Source organism: Lathyrus oleraceus, chromosome 7 (genome assembly GCF_024323335.1).
Source record: "Lathyrus oleraceus cultivar Zhongwan6 chromosome 7, CAAS_Psat_ZW6_1.0, whole genome shotgun sequence".
NCBI classification, from domain to species: domain Eukaryota; kingdom Viridiplantae; phylum Streptophyta; class Magnoliopsida; order Fabales; family Fabaceae; genus Lathyrus; species Lathyrus oleraceus.
The window spans coordinates 168535887-168557068 of NC_066585.1; positions in this window are offsets into that span (position 1 = coordinate 168535887).

A 21182-nucleotide genomic window follows, 5' to 3' on the forward strand; every position below is an offset into this window, starting at 1 on the left:
CTTATGTTGCTGCTCTTCATGTTGTGGTTCCACATTTTGTTGCTCTTCATGTTGTGGTTCCACATTTTGTAATGTATGCTCATGGTTTTCGGCATTACCCACCTCTATTTCTATATCTGATTCTTCATCAGAATCCTCCATGTCATTACCGTCGTTACCCCAATCAAGAATAATTTCTTTTTCTTTTTCTGAATTTATGTTCCAATTCCATTTTTCTCCTTCTTCAAATATTACATCCCTGCTTACTGTTATTTTCTTTAATATTGGATCATACAATCGGTAAGCCTTTGACTCGTCACTCACTCCAATTAAGATACATTTACGACTTCTATCGTCAAGTTTAGTTCTCTTCTGCTCAGGTATATGCACGTGTGCAATGGATCCGAACACCCTAAAATAGTCAACTCTAGGTTTCAGTCCACTCCATCTTTCTTCTGGTACCATTTCCTTTACTGCTTTGGTAAGGCTTCTGTTAATCACATGATTTGTCCACTTTGCAGCTTCTGCCCATAAGGTCTTTGGCATCTCTTTCTCCGTAAGTAAGCAGCGCACCATATTCATAATTGTTCTATTTCTTCGTTCCGCTACTCCATTTTGTTGTGGTGTGAAAGCAGCTGTCAATTGCCGTTTAATTCCATTTTCTAGGCAAAACTGATTGAACTTGTTTGAGGTGAATTCTCCTCCCCTGTCTGTTCGTAAACAACATATATGTTTCTGAGCTTCTTTCTCAACTAAATTCTTGAAGCATTTGAATATCTCAAATGTTTCACCTTTTTCCACAAGAAAATAAATCCAAGTTTTGCGAGAGTAATCATCTACAAACACAAGCAAATATCTCTTACCACTATGAGAGATTGGAGTGATTGGACCACACAGATCTGCATGCACCAATTCAAGTTTTTCTGATGCTCTCCAATTGCTTTTCTTTGGTATTTTTTCTCGGTGTTGCTTGCCAATATTACACACTTCACAAACCCCTGCACTTTCCTTGAACTTTGGTAGGCCCTTTACCATTTGTTTCTTCTGCATAGCAACAATAAACATATGATTTACATGCCCATACCTTCTATGCCATAGATTTTCCAAGTTCTCCTCCTCAACCTTTAAGCATTTCCGTGGAAGCGGTTTTAATGTAGCGTGAATTACAAACATTCGATTCAGAGTCATGTTGCTGTCTACAATTTTCCCTCTTTGAGGATGATAAATCTTGCATGCACTTTCTTTTATTATTATTACCAGGCGTCTTTCTTGAAGTTGACCTATACTTAACAAATTGTTGGTTAAGTCAGGTACAAAGTAAACATCACTCACAGTTAGAATGATTCCATCCACTTCAAACCTGACACTTCCTTTTCCCATTACTGACATTCTTGAATTGTTTCCCAATCTAACAGTACAACTAAAATTTTCATCAAGTTCTATAAACCACTTTTTATTTCCTGTCATGTGATTCGAGCAACCAGAATCAAGAAACCATATTCCTTTGTCTTTAATATCTTGAACTTCGGCATGAGCCATTAGGAGTACCTCCTCTTCCTCGTCAAACTCAGCATAGTTTGCTTCTTTTTCTAAACTTGGACATTCAAATTGGTAGTGTCCTTGTTTTTGACATCGATAACATATAATAGCACTCCTATTTACAAATGTTTTTGTTCTTCCCCGTCCCCTAACATAACTGCTAGCTCCTCTTTGAAAATTGCTTCTTCCTCTCCCACGTCCATAACGCGTGCCATGCTCAACTTGCAGAACTTGCTCTTCACTCCGTTTTTCTCTTACCTTTTGCTCATGAACAAGTAGTGAACTTTGTAGCTCATCCACAGTTAAGACATCAATATCCTTAGACTCTTCAATTGAGCATACAACAAAGTTGAAATTTTCTGTCAAAGATCTAAGTATCTTCTCAACTATTTTCACATCGTTCATATTCTCTCCGCAATTACTCATGTCATTTGCTATTTCCATTACTCTTCCAAAATAATCATTCACTGATTCACCTATCTTCATTTCTAAGGTTTCGAATGTCCGTCGAAGCCTCTGTAATTGCGCACGTTTTACTCTAGTGCTTCCCTTGTATTTGACTTTCATGGATTCCCACAACTGTTTAGCTGTTTCTTTCTGGGTAATAGTTTTTAAGATGGATTTGTCAATGGTCTGGAATAAATAGTTCTTTGCTTTCAGATCTTTGAGTTTTTCTTCATCCAATGCCTTTTGTTGTGTTGCAGTTATCTCTTCATTCTCCTTTGGTTCCTTTATTCCAGATTCAATAACACTCCAATACTCCTTTGATCGAAGTAGATTCTCCATGATCATAGTCACCATCAAACTTAGGCACACTTGGTGCGCTGAAATTGCTCGATTCAGCCATTTCACGTCTTAATGACACTCTAGTGTTTTTCCTCTCAAACACTCTTAGTTACACACTATATCAGGCCCCTTGATGGAGCTCTGATACCAAATGAAGAAGTAGTAATAACTTTATAATAATATTAATATTGTGTAACTTCTTGTTATTACAAAATGAAGTAAAATGGCTTTATATAAGCCTTACACTTTCAATATAAGCCTTAGATAATAATAAGGAATAAAACTATAATAACCACTAAACTTATTCAACTTATCCTATTAATAAACTTAGCAAATTTATCATTTCTATTTATAATAAAGACTGATTCTTAGTTAATAAACTCCAATGAGTTTATAAATAGAAATGATAAATTTGCTAAGTTTATTAATAGGATAAGTTGAATAAGTTTAGTGGTTATTATAATTTTATTCCTTATTATTATCTAAGGCTTATATTGAAAGTGTAAGGCTTATATAAAGCCATTTTACTTCATTTTGTAATAACAAGAAGTTACACAATATTAATATTACTATAAAGTTATTACTACTTCTTCATTTGGTATCAGAGCTCCATCAAGGGGCCTGATATAGTGTGTAACTAAGAGTGTTTGAGAGGAAAAACACTAGAGTGTCATTAAGACGTGAAATGGCTGAATCGAGCAATTTCAGCGCACCAAGTGTGCCTAAGTTTGATGGTGACTATGATCATTGGAGTTTGATCATGGAGAATCTACTTCGATCAAAGGAGTATTGGAGTGTTATTGAATCTGGAATAAAGGAACCAAAGGAGAATGAAGAGATAACTGCAACACAACAAAAGGCATTGGATGAAGAAAAACTCAAAGATCTGAAAGCAAAGAACTATTTATTCCAGGCCATTGACAAATCCATCTTAAAAACTATTACCCAATCACTCCAATCTCTCATAGTGGTAAGAGATATTTGCTTGTGTTTGTAGATGATTACTCTCGCAAAACTTGGATTTATTTTCTTGTGGAAAAAGGTGAAACATTTGAGATATTCAAATGCTTCAAGAATTTAGTTGAGAAAGAAGCTCAGAAACATATATGTTGTTTACGAACAGACAGGGGAGGAGAATTCACCTCAAACAAGTTCAATCAGTTTTGCCTAGAAAATGGAATTAAACGGCAATTAACAGCTGCTTTCACACCACAACAAAATGGAGTAGCGGAACGAAGAAATAGAACAATTATGAATATGGTGCGCTGCTTACTTACGGAGAAAGAGATGCCAAAGGCCTTATGGGCAGAAGCTGCAAAGTGGACAAATCATGTGATTAACAGAAGCCTTACCAAAGCAGTAAAGGAAATGGTACCAGAAGAAAGATGGAGTGGACTGAAACCTAGAGTTGACTATTTTAGGGTGTTCGGATCCATTGCACACGTGCATATACCTGAGCAGAAGAGAACTAAACTTGACGATAGAAGTCGTAAATGTATCTTAATTGGAGTGAGTGACAAGTCAAAGGCTTACCGATTGTATGATCCAATATTAAAGAAAATAACAGTAAGCAGGGATGTAATATTTGAAGAAGGAGAAAAATGGAATTGGAACATAAATTCAGAAAAAGAAAAAGAAATTATTCTTGATTGGGGTAACGATGGTAGTGACATGGAGGATTCTGATGAAGAATCAGATATAGAAATAGAGGTGGGTAATGCCGAAAACCATGAGCATACATTACAAAATGTGGAACCACAACATGAAGAGCAACAAAATGTGGAACCACAACATGAAGAGCAACAACATAAGGAACGACCAATAAGAGAGAGAAGAGCACCTAGTAGATTGCAAGATTACGAAAGTGGTGAGGGTCTATCTGAAGAAGAACAAGAGGTCGGAATGGTTTTATTTATGTCAAATGATGATCCCACAAATTATAAAGAAGCTATTAATGATGTAAAATGGATAGAAGCCATGAAACGTGAAATAGATGCCATCGAGAAGAATAAAACATGGGAGTTAGTGAATCTACCAACACAAGCTAAGAAAATTGGAGTGAAATGGATTTACAAAACCAAATTGAATGAAGAAGGCAAGGTTGATAAGTACAAAGCAAGACTTGTTGCAAAAGGGTATACACAGACAGAAGGGGTGGACTATAATGAAGTATATGCTCCTGTTGCACGATGGGACACAATTCGAATTTTATTGGCTGTGGCAGCATAAAAGGGTTGGAATGTATACCAGCTGGATGTGAAAAGTGCCTTTTTATATGGGGAATTAAAGGAAGAGGTATATGTGGATCAACCTGAGGGCTTCATAAAACACAGAGAGGAAGAAAAGGTATATAGGCTGAACAAAGCATTATATGGCCTAAAACAGGCGCCAAGAACATGGTTTAGCAGAATCGATAGTTACTTCCAACGAGAAGGATTTTCAAAGAGTAAACATGATCATACTTTATTCATTAAGAGAATAAAGGAAAAAGTAATCATGGTAAGTATTTATGTTGATGACTTGATATATACTGGGAATAATGAAGAATTGTGTGGAATATTTAAGCAGTCCATGATGAAAGAGTTTGAAATGACGGACCTTGGTAAAATGAGGTTCTTCCTTGGAGTTGAAGTAAGTCAAAATGCAAATGGAATTCACTTATGCCAAAAGAAATATGCAAGAGAAGTTTTGGAAAGATTCAATATGTGGAATTGTAACTCTGTCAAAAATCCAATAGTTCCTGGAAGTGTGTTGTCAAGAGAAGGTGGAAAAGATGTTGATTCAACTTTATATAAGCAATTGGTAGGTAGTCTAATGTATCTAACAGCTACACGCCCAGATATGATGTACGTAGTGTGTTTGATTTCACGTTACATGGCTAATCCAAAGGAGGAACACCTATTGATTGCTAAAAGAGTATTGAGGTACTTAAGAGGTACTTTGGATTTTGGCTTATTTTATAGAAGAAGGACTGCCTCGAAGCTTTCGGCATATACTGACAGTGATTATGCAAGAGATGTCGACGATAGAAAAAGTACTTCAGGGTATGTGTTTTTATTAAGTGAGGCAGCAGTTTGTTGGAGCTCAAAGAAGCAAGCCATAGTTACCTTATCCTCTACTGAAGCTGAATATGTGGCGGCAACCTCATGTGCTTGTCACTGTGTTTGGATGATAGGTGTAACACCCTTCTAAAATACCCCAAATATTTAATTAAAACAACATATATATATATATACATCAGAGTAAATATGCAATTAAGGGTGTCACACAATCACTTCACACCAATCATCAAAATAACTGTCATGCTCTTTTATTAATTCAAAACATAAAGCATTTGCACAATACGCAGCGGATAGAGACCAATTCAATCATGCAAAACATGTAACACATTACATGTAAACTGGTTCACAACCAACAATAAAACATTTAAAACATCCCATCCCGATGTTACATCTACCAGAGCATGACCCACTAAGGAACTACACTAGACTCCAAGCACTAGCTCCTACTCAATCACTGCTCGTTACCTGAAAAATAGTTGTAAGGGTGAGTTCCTCAATCGATATAATAAGCATTATAAAATATCATGCAATGTTAAGTAATTTAACACATTTCATCACCCAAATCAGATTACACATTCGGCAACGACAATATCAACTCAATCATACCCAACATCAACACAACACGCAACACACAACACACGTATAATACTGGAATACATCCATTCATATCATACGCCATACATACATTATGCAATGAGACTCCATGCATGCGGTACCGACTATTCGTGAACATATAGTTCAACCTCACCGATCAAATCCAGATACGGCTACCAAGCCCACTAGTCCCACTCATTTGAGACCTAGTGACTCACTCACTAATTCCTCACCATGGGAATTAGCTACCACCCCAAGGGCCATGCTATGCACGCTAATCACCTAGCATGCAAACATCAACAACAGTCCATAATGACTAACTCACTAATTCCTCACCATGGGAATTAGCTACCACCATAAAGGCCACAATATGCACGCTAAATCACCTAGCCATGCAAAATCATCAACAATAATCTACAATGGACATATGCTCACACTCTAAGCCATAAACAGTTCATTCACAATTGCATACATGACATATACATTCACAGCATTATGCATACCATCATACATCATCAACACATGTATCAAAACATCATATCATGTCAAATAATTAATCACAGTATTAGCACACTCTACTAATACCTATACTGCTCGAAACAGCGGGAATTAATCCTTATTACATCATACGCCAATATAGGCCAAACACCAATTATGCACACATTATTCAAATATTAGTTTTTCACCTTTCCAACAGTGTTAACCGGTTAACGCCCTGGGTTAACCGGTTAACGCAGGACAGAACACGCTTCCTGGCCAATTTTAACAGTGTTAACCGGTTAACGCCCTGGGTTAACCGGTTAACGCAAGCAAAACAGCAATACTTCATAATTCATAACAGTGTTAACCGGTTAACACCCTGGGTTAACCGGTTAACGCAAAACAGAAAGCTGTTCCTGCGCTAACACGAAGCAGAATGCAGAATTCTCCGCATTTTCCGCCGTTGGAGGACTTCCGGACCTCCGCTTCCAATTCCGTAAAAAGCTACACTTTCGGAAAATCACTACCCATCCAATTACAGATTCAATTACAGCTTTAACACAGTTTATTCATCATAATTTTTCAGCACTCATCATCCCAATTAGGGTCAATTCAACGGTTCATCACTACCCATTACATGTTAACCCATAATACCCATTAAACGACGATAAACCCCCCTTACCTGAGTTAATCCGACGAATCTTTAAGCTTCAAGCTCTTCTCTTCTCCAACCTTCTTCCTCTTGCTCTGCCTCTTTGCCCTTTTTCTCTTTTCAGCCGCTTCTCTGCTTTTCACGTAAAAAAACCTTTCTTTACCAAATGGAACTCTTTTTCTTATTTCCAACTTATATATATTTTCCAATAATTATTATTCCAATAATAATAATAATAATCCAATAATTCCAATTATTTAATTAAATTAATAAATATAATATTAACTTAAATTAAATAGTTATCTTATTTTATCGGGGTGTTACAACTCTCCCCCACTAAAAGAGTTTTCGTCCTCGAAAACATACCTCAAGCGAATAACTCCGGATAAGACTCCTTCATCTGACTCTCAAGTTCCCAAGTCACATTGCCACCTGCTGGTCCTCCCCAAGCTACCTTTACCAAGGCAATCTCTTTACCCCGCAACTGCTTCAACTCTCGATCCTCGATCCTCAGAGGTGATGTTTCAACAGTCAGGTTATCTCTCACCTGTACATCATCTACTTGGACTACATGCGACGGATCAGGAATGTACCTCCTCAACTGAGACACATGAAAAACCTCATGTAAATTCGCAAGTGACGCGGTAAAGCGATACGATAGGCTACCTCCCCTATCCTCTCCAAAATCTGATAAGGACCAATAAATCGAGGTGTCAACTTCTTTGACTTCAAAGCTCGACCAACCCCAGTTATCGGAGTAACACGAAGAAACACATGATCTCCCTCTTGAAACTCAAGTGACTTCCTCCTCTTGTCGTGATAACTCTTCTGACGACTCTGAGCAATCCTCATCTTCTCCTGAATCATCTTAATCTTTTCCGTAGTTTGTTGAACAATCTCCGGTCCAACCACAACACTCTCACCGGACTCATACCAACATAACGGTGTCCGACATCTCCTACCATACAAAGCTTCAAACGGTGCCATACCAATGCTCGAATGAAAACTATTGTTGTAGGTAAACTCAATCAAAGGCAAATAACAATCCCAAGCACCTCCTTTTTCCAAAACACAAGCCCTTAAAAGATCCTCCAGTGACTGAATCGTCCTCTCAGTCTGACCATCAGTCTGCGGATGATATGCAGAACTCAATCTCAGCTTAGTTCCCAAAGCCCTCTGCAAACCTTCCCAGAACTTCGATGTAAATCTAGGATCTCTGTCCGAAACAATACTCGACGGAATACCATGCAAACTTACAATTTTCTCAATATACAACTCAGCTAATCTCTCTAACGGATAATCCATTCTGATCGGAATGAAATGAGCCGATTTTGTCAATCTGTCAACAATCACCCAAATAGCTTCAAAATTCTTATTTGTCCTCGGTAAACCAGAAACAAAATCCATACTGATACTATCCCACTTCCACTCTGGAATAGCCAACGATTGCATTAGTCCAGACGGCTTCTGATGCTCAATCTTTGACTTCTGACAAGTCAAACAAGAATAAACAAAACTCGCAATTTCTCTTTTCATTCCCGGCCACCAAAATAACTTTTTCAAATCATGATACATCTTCGTAGCTCCAGGATGAATACTCAAGCCACTACGATGTCCTTCCTCAAGAATACTCTTCTTAAGTTCGGTAACATCCGGAATACACACCCGATTACCAAATTTCAAAACACCATTCTCATCAACTCTGAATTCACCACCTTGACCTTGATTCACTAGAGTCAACTTATCAACCAAAAACACATCGGATTTCTGGCCCTCTCTAATCTCGTCCAGAATACCACTCGTTAACTTCAACATTCCCAATTTAACACTATTGTGAGTACTCTCACACACCAAACTCAAGTCCCTAAACTGCTCAATTAAATCCAATTCCTTAACCATTAACATAGACATATGCAATGATTTCCGACTCAATGCATCAGCCACTACGTTTGCCTTACCCGGATGGTAATTCAAACCAAAGTCATAATCTTTTAGAAATTCTAACCATCTCCTCTGTCTCATATTCAGCTCTTTCTGATCAAACAAATACTTTAAACTTTTATGGTCACTGAAAACCTCAAATCTTGACCCATACAAGTAATGCCTCCATAACTTCAGAACAAATACCACAGCTGCCAACTCTAAATCGTGCGTCGGATAGTTCCTCTCATGAACCTTCAGTTGTCTCGAAGCATAAGCTACAACCTGCTTATTCTGCATCAAAACACCACCCAAACCCAACAATGAAGCATCACAGTAAACCTCAAATAGTTCCGACGGACTCGGTAATATCAGAATAGGAGCAATAGTTAACCTTCTCTTTAACTCTTGGAAACCTTCTTCACATTTTGAGTCCCAAACAAACGCTTGCCCCTTTCTAGTCAACATCGTCAACGGTAACGCCAACTTAGAAAATCCCTCAATAAATTTCCTATAATAACCAGCCAAACCAAGGAAACTTCGAATCTCAGCAACAGACTTCGGAGCTTCCCACTTAGATACCGCTTCTATCTTAGAAGGATCAACAACAACACCACCTCTTGAAATCACATGACCAAGAAAACTGACCTCTTCTAACCAAAATTCACACTTGGACAGTTTAGCAAATAACTTCTTTTCTCGTAAAAATCCTAAAACCACTCTCAAATGCTCAGCATGCTCTTCTTCAGATTTCGAATACACCAAAATGTCATCAATAAACACCACAACAAACTTATCTAGGTACGGATGGAAAATCCTATTCATATACTCCATAAATACTCCAGGCGCATTAGTCATACCAAAAGGCATTACAGAATACTCATAATGTCCATACCTTGTTCTGAAAGCAGTCTTCTGAATATCCTCAGTTTTCACACGTATCTGATGATACCCAGATCTCAAATCTATTTTGCTGAACACACTCGCACCAACCAACTGATCCATCAAGTCATCAATCCTCGGCAAAGGATACCGATTTTTGATCGTCACTTTATTCAGTTGCCTGTAGTCCACACACAACCTCATAGTACCTTCTTTCTTCTTAACCAACAACACTGGTGCACCCCACGGTGACACACTCGGACGAATAAATTTCTTATCCAACAGATCTTCCAACTGACTCTTCAATTCAGTTAACTCAACAGCAGACATACGGTACGGAGCCATCGACATCGTCCTAGTACCAGGTACTAACTCAATCGAGAACTCGACTTCACGCTCTGGCGGTAATTCATTCACTTCTTCCGGAAACACATCAGGAAAATCACACACCACGGCTAGATCGCAAATCACCAGTTTATCTTTAGCCTCCAAGGTTGCTAACAGCATAAACAACTCTGCCCCATCTGCTACTGCCTCATTCACCTGCCTTGCAGATAGAAACAAACTCTTCCCTTCCTCAATCTCAGGAAAGATCACAGTCTTATCAAAACAGTTGATATAAACTCGGTTAAATACCAACCAGTTCATACCCAAGATAACATCAATTTGCACTAGTGGAAGACACACGAGGTCCATCCCAAAGTCTCTACCAAAAATATTCAAAGGACAATTTAAACAAACTGAAGTAGTAGTCACTGAACCCTTCACAGGAGTATCAATCACCATACTTCCATGCATCTCAGATATCTCTAACTTAAGTTTCACAGCATAATCCAAAGATATAAAGGAATGAGTCGCACCTGTGTCAATAATAGCTACAAGAGGAAAGCCATTAATATAACACGTACCTCAGATCAAACGATCATCTGCAAAAGTCTCAGAACCCGATAAAGCAAAAACCTTGCCTCCCGACTGGTTCTCTCTCTTCGGCTTAGGACACTGTGGACTGATATGACCCACCTCTCCACAGTTGAAACAAGTCACAGTCTTCGACCGACACTCTGCAGCCAAATGACCACCTTTTCCACACTTGAAACACTTCCTCTCAGCACTGGTACACTCATGGACACGATGTCCAGCCTGACCACATCTGTAACACTTAGCAGGGGCACTAGAGTCTCCCCCACTAGGCCTCTTCATCCCACTCTGTCTCTGGAAACCTCTGCCAGCTGCATATGGTTTCCCACGATCATTCTGATTCTTGCCTTTCCTATCAACCCTCTGCTGATAGCTCTCCGCTCTGGCATTGGTATCCTGTTCAAAAATCCTGCAACAGTCAACCAAATCAGAAAACACTCTAATCCGCTGATACCCAATAGCCTGCTTGATCTCGGGACGCAATCCGTTCTCAAACTTCACACATTTTGAAAATTCCCCAGTAGCCTCATCATAGGGAGTGTAATACTTCGACAGCTCTGTGAACTTAGCAGCATACTCAGTAACAGACCGGTTGCCCTGCTTCAATTCTAAGAACTCTATCTCTTTCTTTCCTCTGACATCCTCTGGAAAGTACTTCCTCAGGAATCTCTCTCTGAACACCGCCCAAGTGATCTCAGCATTCCCAGCAGATTCCAACTCCGTGCGGGTAGCAACCCACCAATCATCTGCTTCCTCTGACAGCATATGCGTACCGAACCTGACCTTCTGGTTATCGGCACACTCAGTCACTCGGAAGATCCTCTCGATCTCCTTCAACCACTTCTGAGCACCATCTGGATCGTATGCTCCCTTGAACATTGGAGGATTGTTCTTCTGGAACTCACTCAGTTGACGAGCAGCTCCCATTCCCACAACATTCGGATTTCCTCCAAGTACTCCAGCTAGCATACCCAGAGCCTCAGCAATCGCAGCATCGTCTCTACCTCTTCCAACCATCTCTATTCTGAAAGCCCAACAAGCTAAAACAATAAGTACTGATAGGGTTACACAACACCTATCCCGTACAGGGGAAACAGAATAATTATGACTCGACTCGACCAACTATGCTCTGATACCACTAATGTAACACCCTTCTAAAATACCCCAAATATTTAATTAAAACAACATATATATATACATCAGAGTAAATATGCAATTAAGGGTGTCACACAATCACTTCACACCAATCATCAAAATAACTGTCATGCTCTTTTATTAATTCAAAACATAAAGCATTTGCACAATACGCAGCGGATAGAGACCAATTCAATCATGCAAAACATGTAACACATTACATGTAAAATGGTTCACAACCAACAATAAAACATTTAAAACATCCCATCCCGATGTTACATCTACCAGAGCATGACCCACTAAGGAACTACACTAGACTCCAAGCACTAGCTCCTACTCAATCACTGCTCGTTACCTGAAAAATAGTTGTAAGGGTGAGTTCCTCAATCGATATAATAAGCATTATAAAATATCATGCAATGTTAAGTAATTTAACACATTTCATCACCCAAATCAGATTACACATTCAGCAACGGCAATATCAACTCAATCATACCCAACATCAACACAACACGCAACACACAACACACGTATAATACTGGAATACATCCATTCATATCATACGCCATACATACATTATGCAATGAGACTCCATGCATGCGGTACCGACTATTCGTGAACATATAGTTCAACCTCACCGATCAAATCCAGATACGGCTACCAAGCCCACTAGTCCCACTCATTTGAGACCTAGTGACTCACTCACTAATTCCTCACCATGGGAATTAGCTACCACCCCAAGGGCCATGCTATGCACGCTAATCACCTAGCATGCAAACATCAACAACAGTCCATAATGACTAACTCACTAATTCCTCACCATGGGAATTAGCTACCACCATAAAGGCCACAATATGCACGCTAAATCACCTAGCCATGCAAAATCATCAACAATAATCTACAATGGACATATGCTCACATTCTAAGCCATAAACAGTCCATTCACAATTGCATACATGACATATACATTCACAGCATTATGCATACCATCATACATCATCAACACATGTATCAAAACATCATATCATGTCAAATAATTAATCACAGTATTAGCACACTCTACTAATACCTATACTGCTCGAAACAGCGGGAATTAATCCTTATTACATCATACACCAATATATGCCAAACACCAATTATGCACACATTATTCAAATATTAGTTTTTCACCTTTCCAACAGTGTTAACCGGTTAACGCCCTGGGTTAACCGGTTAACGCAGGACAGAACACGCTTCCTGGCCAATTTTAACAGTGTTAACCGGTTAACGCCCTGGGTTAACCGGTTAACGCAAGCAAAACAACAATACTTCACAATTCATAACAGTGTTAACCGGTTAACACCCTGGGTTAACCGGTTAACGCAAAACAGAAAGCTGTTCCTGCGCTAATACGAAGCAGAATGCAGAATTCTCCGCATTTTCCGCCGTTGGAGGACTTCCGGACCTCCGCTTCCAATTCCGTAAAAAGCTACACTTTCGGAAAATCACTACCCATCCAATTACAGATTCAATTACAGCTTTAACACAGTTTATTCATCATAATTTTTCAGCACTCATCATCCCAATTAGGGTCAATTCAACGGTTCATCACTACCCATTACATGTTAACCCATAATACCCATTAAACGACGATAAACCCCCCTTACCTGAGTTAATCCGGCGAATCTTTAAGCTTCAAGCTCTTCTCTTCTCCAACCTTCTTCCTCTTGCTCTGCCTCTTTGCCCTTTTTCTCTTTTCAGCCGCTTCTCTGCTTTTCACGTAAAAAAACCTTTCTTTACCAAATGGAACTCTTTTTCTTATTTCCAACTTATATATATTTTCCAATAATTATTATTCCAATAATAATAATAATAATCCAATAATTCCAATTATTTAATTAAATTAATAAATATAATATTAACTTAAATTAAATAATTATCTTATTTTATCGGGGTGTTACAATAGGGGTACTTGAACAAATTAGAGATGAAAATTGTGAATGTATTGATATTATGTGTGACAACAGTTCATCAATCAAGCTCTCTAAGAACCCAGTAATGCATCGGAGGACTAAACACATTGATGTCAGATATCATTATTTACGTGATCTTTCAAATCAGGGAGTGGTAAAGTTGGTTTTCTGTGGAACAAAAGAACAAATTGCAGACATTATGACAAAGCCATTGAAATTGGATCAGTTTGTGAAACTTAGAAGGCTACTGGGAGTACAACCACTTCAAAATTAAACTGTATGCTCAATAAGCATTTCAGTTTAAGGGGAGGAATTTGTTGGAATATTTACTAAGAATCAGTCTTTATTATAAATAGAAATGATAAATTTGCTAAGTTTATTAATAGGATAAGTTGAATAAGTTTAGTGGTTATTATAGTTTTATTCCTTATTATTATCTAAGGCTTATATTGAAAGTGTAAGGCTTATATAAAGCCATTTTACTTCATTTTGTAATAACAAGAAGTTACACAATATTAATATTATTATAAAGTTATTACTACTTCTTCAATTTTGCAGTTAAGCTGCGTTGCATTTTGGTTTAGTCTTGTCGTTTCATTCGCGTGTCACAACTGCTATGAGCTGAGTTTGTTTTCAATATGTTCACTGTGTTGGTTCGCGTTTCACTTCCTTGCTGCTTGCGTTTTGCTCTCCCATGCACACTATATTTGCATTTCCTTCTGGCTTGCGCTGCTCGCGTTTTGTATTGCAGCAGCGTTTTGCTTTGTACGCGTTACGTCGTTTCACTTTGGTTTTGGAAGCTGAGTTCTGTTTTGGCTTGTCAAGTGGCTTTAAAAATAAAATTGGACTAGAAATGGATAATGGTTATGGATTTGGATTGAAAAATGGATTTTAGGAATTAGATTGTTTTTGTGGATATGGACATAGGCTAAAAATGAATAAATGGGCTTAAACTTATGGGCTCAACTACAATGCTGAAAAAATAAAAGTAAAAGTATGAATGGGCCATTTTCTAACAATCATGACCCGTTTAGCAAAACGAAAGAAAATTCTACAATGATTGAAAATTTTGAAAATTAAATCGAAATGGAAATCTCGATTTTAAAATGATGCAATACTTCTAAAATTATATCAAAATTCACAAATCAATTTTAACTTCAAAAGATCAATTTTGCATCAAAATCAAGTTGAACTTCAAAGTAATGCAACTCATGGAATTAATTTGAAAAAAGATGAAATGATTTATAGAATCAAATTTTAAATTCCACAAATCAAATTCAACCTCAAAACTCAATTTAAACTTTGAGAATTAATCGGAAGTAAAAATTAATTTGAAGCTAAAATCGACTTGAAAAAAATATTATGACATAATGCTGACTGTAATGATAACATGCAATGAATTGATGAATCCAACTGACACAACTTGTAAATCGGATTGAACCATGGTTGAATGCAAATGAATGAATGAATGTATCAATGCACCAAGAAAACATGTAATCAGGAACCAAATGGTTGACCAAGAATGGTCATGGATCCAAGAATAAAAACGAGGTATACAATCACATGGCCACCTAATTAACAAAATGCGTGGCAAACCCTGATGATCAAGGCATGATCAAACTTGATCAAATGCCTCAAAATCGAGCAATTCGCCAAACAAATGAAATTGTTCACCAACGTTATAAACCAAGGGATTAAAGTTTGATTAATTGCTCCACTTCAAGTTGCTGATGAATCCTAGTATCTACTAGGTGCAGGCACAAAGCCACGGATTCAAGTCACTTGCCTCCTTGTGTTGAACCATACTTATGCAGATGAAATGAATGGATGAAGATGATATGCAAATGTTTAGGGTTAGTGACCTATATGATCAATGTGACGGGTAGGGCGAATTTTGGGGTATGACAGTTACTGTTTGTTAAATCATTAATTTTATCATTTGAAATTGGGTGTCGGGATGAGATTTTGGAAAAATCTCTTTTGGTTACCGTATGATAAAATTAGTGATTTTTGGACACTGTAATTTCTATTAAACTTAAAAAATGCTCTTTTTAAAAAAATATCAAAAATTGGCAATGTAGAATTATATTTCCGTAAGAAAATTATTATTTTTTGGTATTTTTTTCCTATTGAGTTAATAATTATGGTGATAATATCGAGTTAATAATCATTAAGATAAAATAATTATTTTATAAATTAATATTATTAATATTAAGTTGATAATTAATTTGATAATATCGAGTTAATAATTATTAAGGTAAAATAATTATTTAAAAAATTAATATTAAGTTAAAAATTATTATTAATATTGAGTTAATAATTATTTAGAAAAATTAAGATAAAATTATTTTAAAATTTTTATATTATTAGATTGAGTTAAACCACCAATCTTTTTAACCTTTTAGAGTAATTTGGGTGTTTTTTTTTGGGGGGGCTATATATAATATAACAACTTTGTTGAGGTGTGTTGAAATTTTGGGTGATTATAAATATTAAAAGTAATCATTTTGTTGTGATTAATCTAGTCGGACAATATTGGTGACCTTTTATTGCCAATGTGTGGTTCCTATATGGAACTATTTTTTGGTGAATAATATTATAAATAATTTTTGGTGGATTATGTTAAAACTTTTTTTTTTGGTGAAATACATTTTTTTTTGTTCATACTACCATGCATGCATATACATGAGAGTTTGGTGGAATTTCTCCCCATTTTGGTAGTCCCAGATCTATTTGGTGGGATCTTTGGTCTAGTTGAAAGACCAGAGGCGAGTGTGATCTATTTGGTAGAGATCGTCGATTCAGGTGAGAGACCAGAGACCAGGGAAGAAATCAGTAACATATCTCTGATATCCACAAAAATATGGTACGACATGCATATAGGTGATGGAGTTGGTGCATGATAGCATTGCATATGTTGAGAATGATCTTTGTGTTTGTATTAGTGTATGTGTTTGTCTATTAATCTTATTGTTGTATTCGTTTATCATCTCATTGCTAAATTTCACCGTTATTATTTGTAAGTGTATTCTCATTCCTTGTTTATTTTGTTGGATTTACTTTATGAAACATTGTACATATACACAACATGAATGATAGATGTGACGTTCGTGAGATGACTTCGACGTCCTCTTTGTTGTGTAAGTTCTTTTAGTTTTTCCAATAAAGACCTATTCTTTAGGCTAGAGCAGGTCAATTTCTGTTTTGCTATTTTCTTGCTATTAGTGGAGTTAGTGGAGCTAGTTGAGTCATGTCCTTTATTTTAGGATTTGCAGTTTTTTTTACAGTTTTTTATGTATTCCTTATAAAAGGCATTGAAACCTATGAATAAAGTGATCATTCTGGTGCATTTGCAATTCAATTGAAACACTTACAGTTTACAATTGAAATCAGAGCCAAAGCAAAGCAAAGTGATCCAAGAGAGAGAAGATGAGCGACGACAAAACAGTCACCAAGATTCCACAGTTTGATGGTCACTATGATCATTAGAGTGAACTGATGGAAAACCTCTTGCGTGCCAAGGGTGTGTGGAGTCTAGTACAAGAGGGTTACACCGAACCGGCGGAGGGAACCGAATCGACTACAACGCAGAAGAAGACTCTAGAGGATCTCAAGATGAAGGACTGTCAAGTGAAGCACTACCTGTTCCAGGCAATTGACCGGGATGTGTTTGAACAGATCTTGGATCGCAAAACATCCAAGATCATTTGGGATTCGATGAAGAGAAAGTTTGGAGGCAACGAAAGGGTGAAGCGGTCCCTTCTTCAAACCCTAAGAAGAGATTTTGAGCTTCTTGCAATGAAGAATGAAGAGAGCATAGATGATTACTTTGGAAGAGTAATGTCTGTCTCCAACAAGATGAGAAGCAACGGAGAATATATGTCAGATTCGAAGATTGTTGAGAAAATACTTCGGAATTTGACTAACAAGTTCACATATGTGGTGGTGTCCATTGAGGAGTCAAAAGACATAGAAGAGATGACGATTGACGAACTTCAGAGCTCTTGTCCGTACATGAAAAGAAATTTAAGAAGATCAGTCATGAAGAAGATGATCAAGCTCTCAATGTCAGAGGCAGAGGCAGAGAATCATACAGAGGTCGAGGCAGGGGCAGAGGACGCTCATTCAACAAAGCAACTATCGAGTGTTACAACTGCCATAAACTTGGACATTTCCAATATGAATGTCCAAATGGGAACAATGGAGCACATTTTGCAGAGATCGAAGAAAAGGATGAAGTTCTTCTCATGGCATATGTGGAACTTCAAGGTATTAGAAGAGGAGATGTGTGGTTCGTGGACTCTGGATGTTCAAACCATATGTGTGGAGAAAGAGACATGTTCTCAAGCTTGGACACTAGCTTCACACATAATGTCAAGCTTGGGAACAATCACAAACTGATGGTTGGTGGGAAAGGAGTGGTGAAGATAATGCTTAAGGGAATAAGTTATGTGGTCAACGATGTGTATTATATTCCGGAATTGAAGAACAACCTGCTGAGTGTTGGGCAACTTCAAGAAAGGGGTTTAGACGTGTTATTCAAAGGAGGAGATCGAAAAACATGCAGCATCTTTCATCCCTCGAGAGGAAAAATTGCAGAATCTGTTATGAGTGCTAATAGGATGTTTATCCTACTGGGTGAATCAAATGACAAAACAGAGAAGGAGAGATGCCTGCAAGTTGATATCTCAGACAAGACAGAGTTGTGGCATCATCGATATGGGCATCTCAGCTACAAGGGACTTCACACATTATGCAGTAAAGAGATGGTTGTGGGTTTACCTAAAATTGGAGATATGAAAACCACCTGTGAGACGTGTGTCAAAGGGAAACACCACCGTGTTCCATTTCCAAAACAGAGCAAATGGAGAGCCACTAAAAGATTGCAGCTTATCCACTCTGATCTCTGTGGCCCGATCAATCCACCATCAAACAGTCAAATAAGGTACTTGATAAGCTTTATTGACGATTTCTCGAGAAAGACATGGATATATTTTGTGCTAGAAAAATCAGAAGCATTTCATCAGTTCAAGACATTCAAAGCGTTTGTGGAGAAGCAAACTGGATTGTTCATCAAATGTCTAAGAACGGATAGAGGAGGAGAATACAACTCAAATGAGTTCAAGGAATTCTGTAGAGAGCATGGAATCAAAAGACAGCTGACCACAACCTTCACGCCGCAACAAAATGGCGTTGCTGAACGCAAAAACCGCACAATCATGAACATGGTAAGAGCAACGTTATTAGAGAAAGAGGTACCAAAATCTTTCTGGCCAGATGCTGTACAATGGGTGAATCACGTTCTTAACAGATCTCCTACACTCATTGTAAAAGATATGACTCCGGAAGAGGCATGGAGTGGAAGAAAACCATCAGTCGAACACTTTAGGGTTTTTGGATGTATCGGATATGTTCATATCCCTGATGTTAAAAGAAGCAAGCTCGATGACAAAAGCGTAAAGTGTGTCCTATTAGGTTTCAGCAGCAAATCCAAGGCCTTTAAGATGTTTGATCCAGTGGAGAAAAAGGTTCACATCAGCCGAGATGTGATATTTGAGGAAGATAAGAAGTGGAAATGGGAAGATGTTGGTTATTCTGGTGAAGAAAGTATTAAACTTGAGTGGGAGAATGATTATGAAGATGTTGAGAATGCAGAGGAGGCGGAAGAAGCGGAAGAAGACATTGATGTCGTTCCTTCACCAAACGATTCACCAACTGTAGAAACGATAGCAACGACGGGCAGGGTGAGAAAACCACCAATCTGGTCTGCAGACTATGTCACAGGAGAAGGGCTATCAGATACAAAGGAAGAAGCAAACATGGCTAAAGTCGAGATTGAAAACCTAGCTTTCATGGTCATATCAGATCCGACCAGTTTTCAAGAAGCATCAGGACATCAGAAATGGAAGCAAGCGATGGATGCTGAGATACAATCCATCGAACGGAACCACACGTGGTCGCTGACTGCACTGCCCATTGGAGCCAAGGCTATTGGGGTTAAGTGGATTTACAAGACCAAATTAAATGAACTGGGAGAGGTAGATAAGTTCAAAGCTAGGCTGGTTGTAAAAGGGTATGCTCAAGAGTACGGAGTAGATTACACAGAGGTATTCGCATCGGTGGCTCGAATGGACACAATAAGGATGATCGTTGCTGTAGCAGCACAAAGAGGATGGGGAATCTATCAGCTCTATGTCAAATCTGCTTTTCTGCATGGTGAGTTAAAGGAAGATGTATTTGTAGAGCAACCACAAGGCTATGAAGTAGCAGGGAAGAAGGGCATGGTTTATAAGCTACATAAGGCTCTTTATGGACTAAAACAAGCACCTAGAGCTTAGTTCAGTCGCATTGAGGCTTATTTCGTCAAGGAAGGGTTTGTAAGCAGCTCTAGTGAACAAACATTATTCATCAAACAAAAGGGAGGTAAAATCTTAATTGTGAGCATTTATGTTGATGATCCATTGTTCACTAGTAATGATGAGGAGTTGCTGAATGAGTTCAAACGCTCCATGAAGGATGAATTCGACATGACTGATTTGGGGAAGATGAGATATTTTCTTGGCATTGAAATGATGCAGAAGGTTGATGGCATCTTTATATGCCAAAGAAAATATGCTGCTGAGTTGATCGAGAGGTTTGGGATGCAAAATTACAACTCCGTTTGTAATCCGATAGTTCCTGGACAGAAGGTTGGCCGAGATGAAGCTGGTGTGAAGGTCGACTCAACGCTATATAAGCAAATGATGGGCAGCCTAATGTATCTCACAGCCACCCGACCTGACCTGATGTTTGTGGTAAGTCTTATTAGTCGTTTTATGGCAAATCCCACTGAGTTGCACTTCGCTACTGCAAAAAGAATCATGAGGTACTTGAAGGGAACTCTAGAATTTGGGATATGGTATCAACGTGAAGGAAAGAGTGAACTCTTAGGCTACACCGACAGTAACTATGCGGGAGATGTGGATGACAGTAAGAGCACCTCAGGCTATGTTTTCTTGATGAGTGGAGGAGCTGTGGCATGGTCCTCAAGGAAGCAACCAATCGTAACTCTGTCAACTACTGAAGCAGAGTATGTAGCAGCAGCTACATGTGCTTGTCAAGCCATTTGGATGAGGAGGATATTGAAAGAAATCGGGCATGAACAAGATGAAGAGATGGTTCTGTTCTGCGATAACACGTCCACTATCAAGTTGTCAAATAATGCAGTCATGCATGGGAAGTCAAAGCACATAAGAGTCCGATACCATTTTCTCAGAGATTTGACAAAGGAAGGTGTCGTTAAAT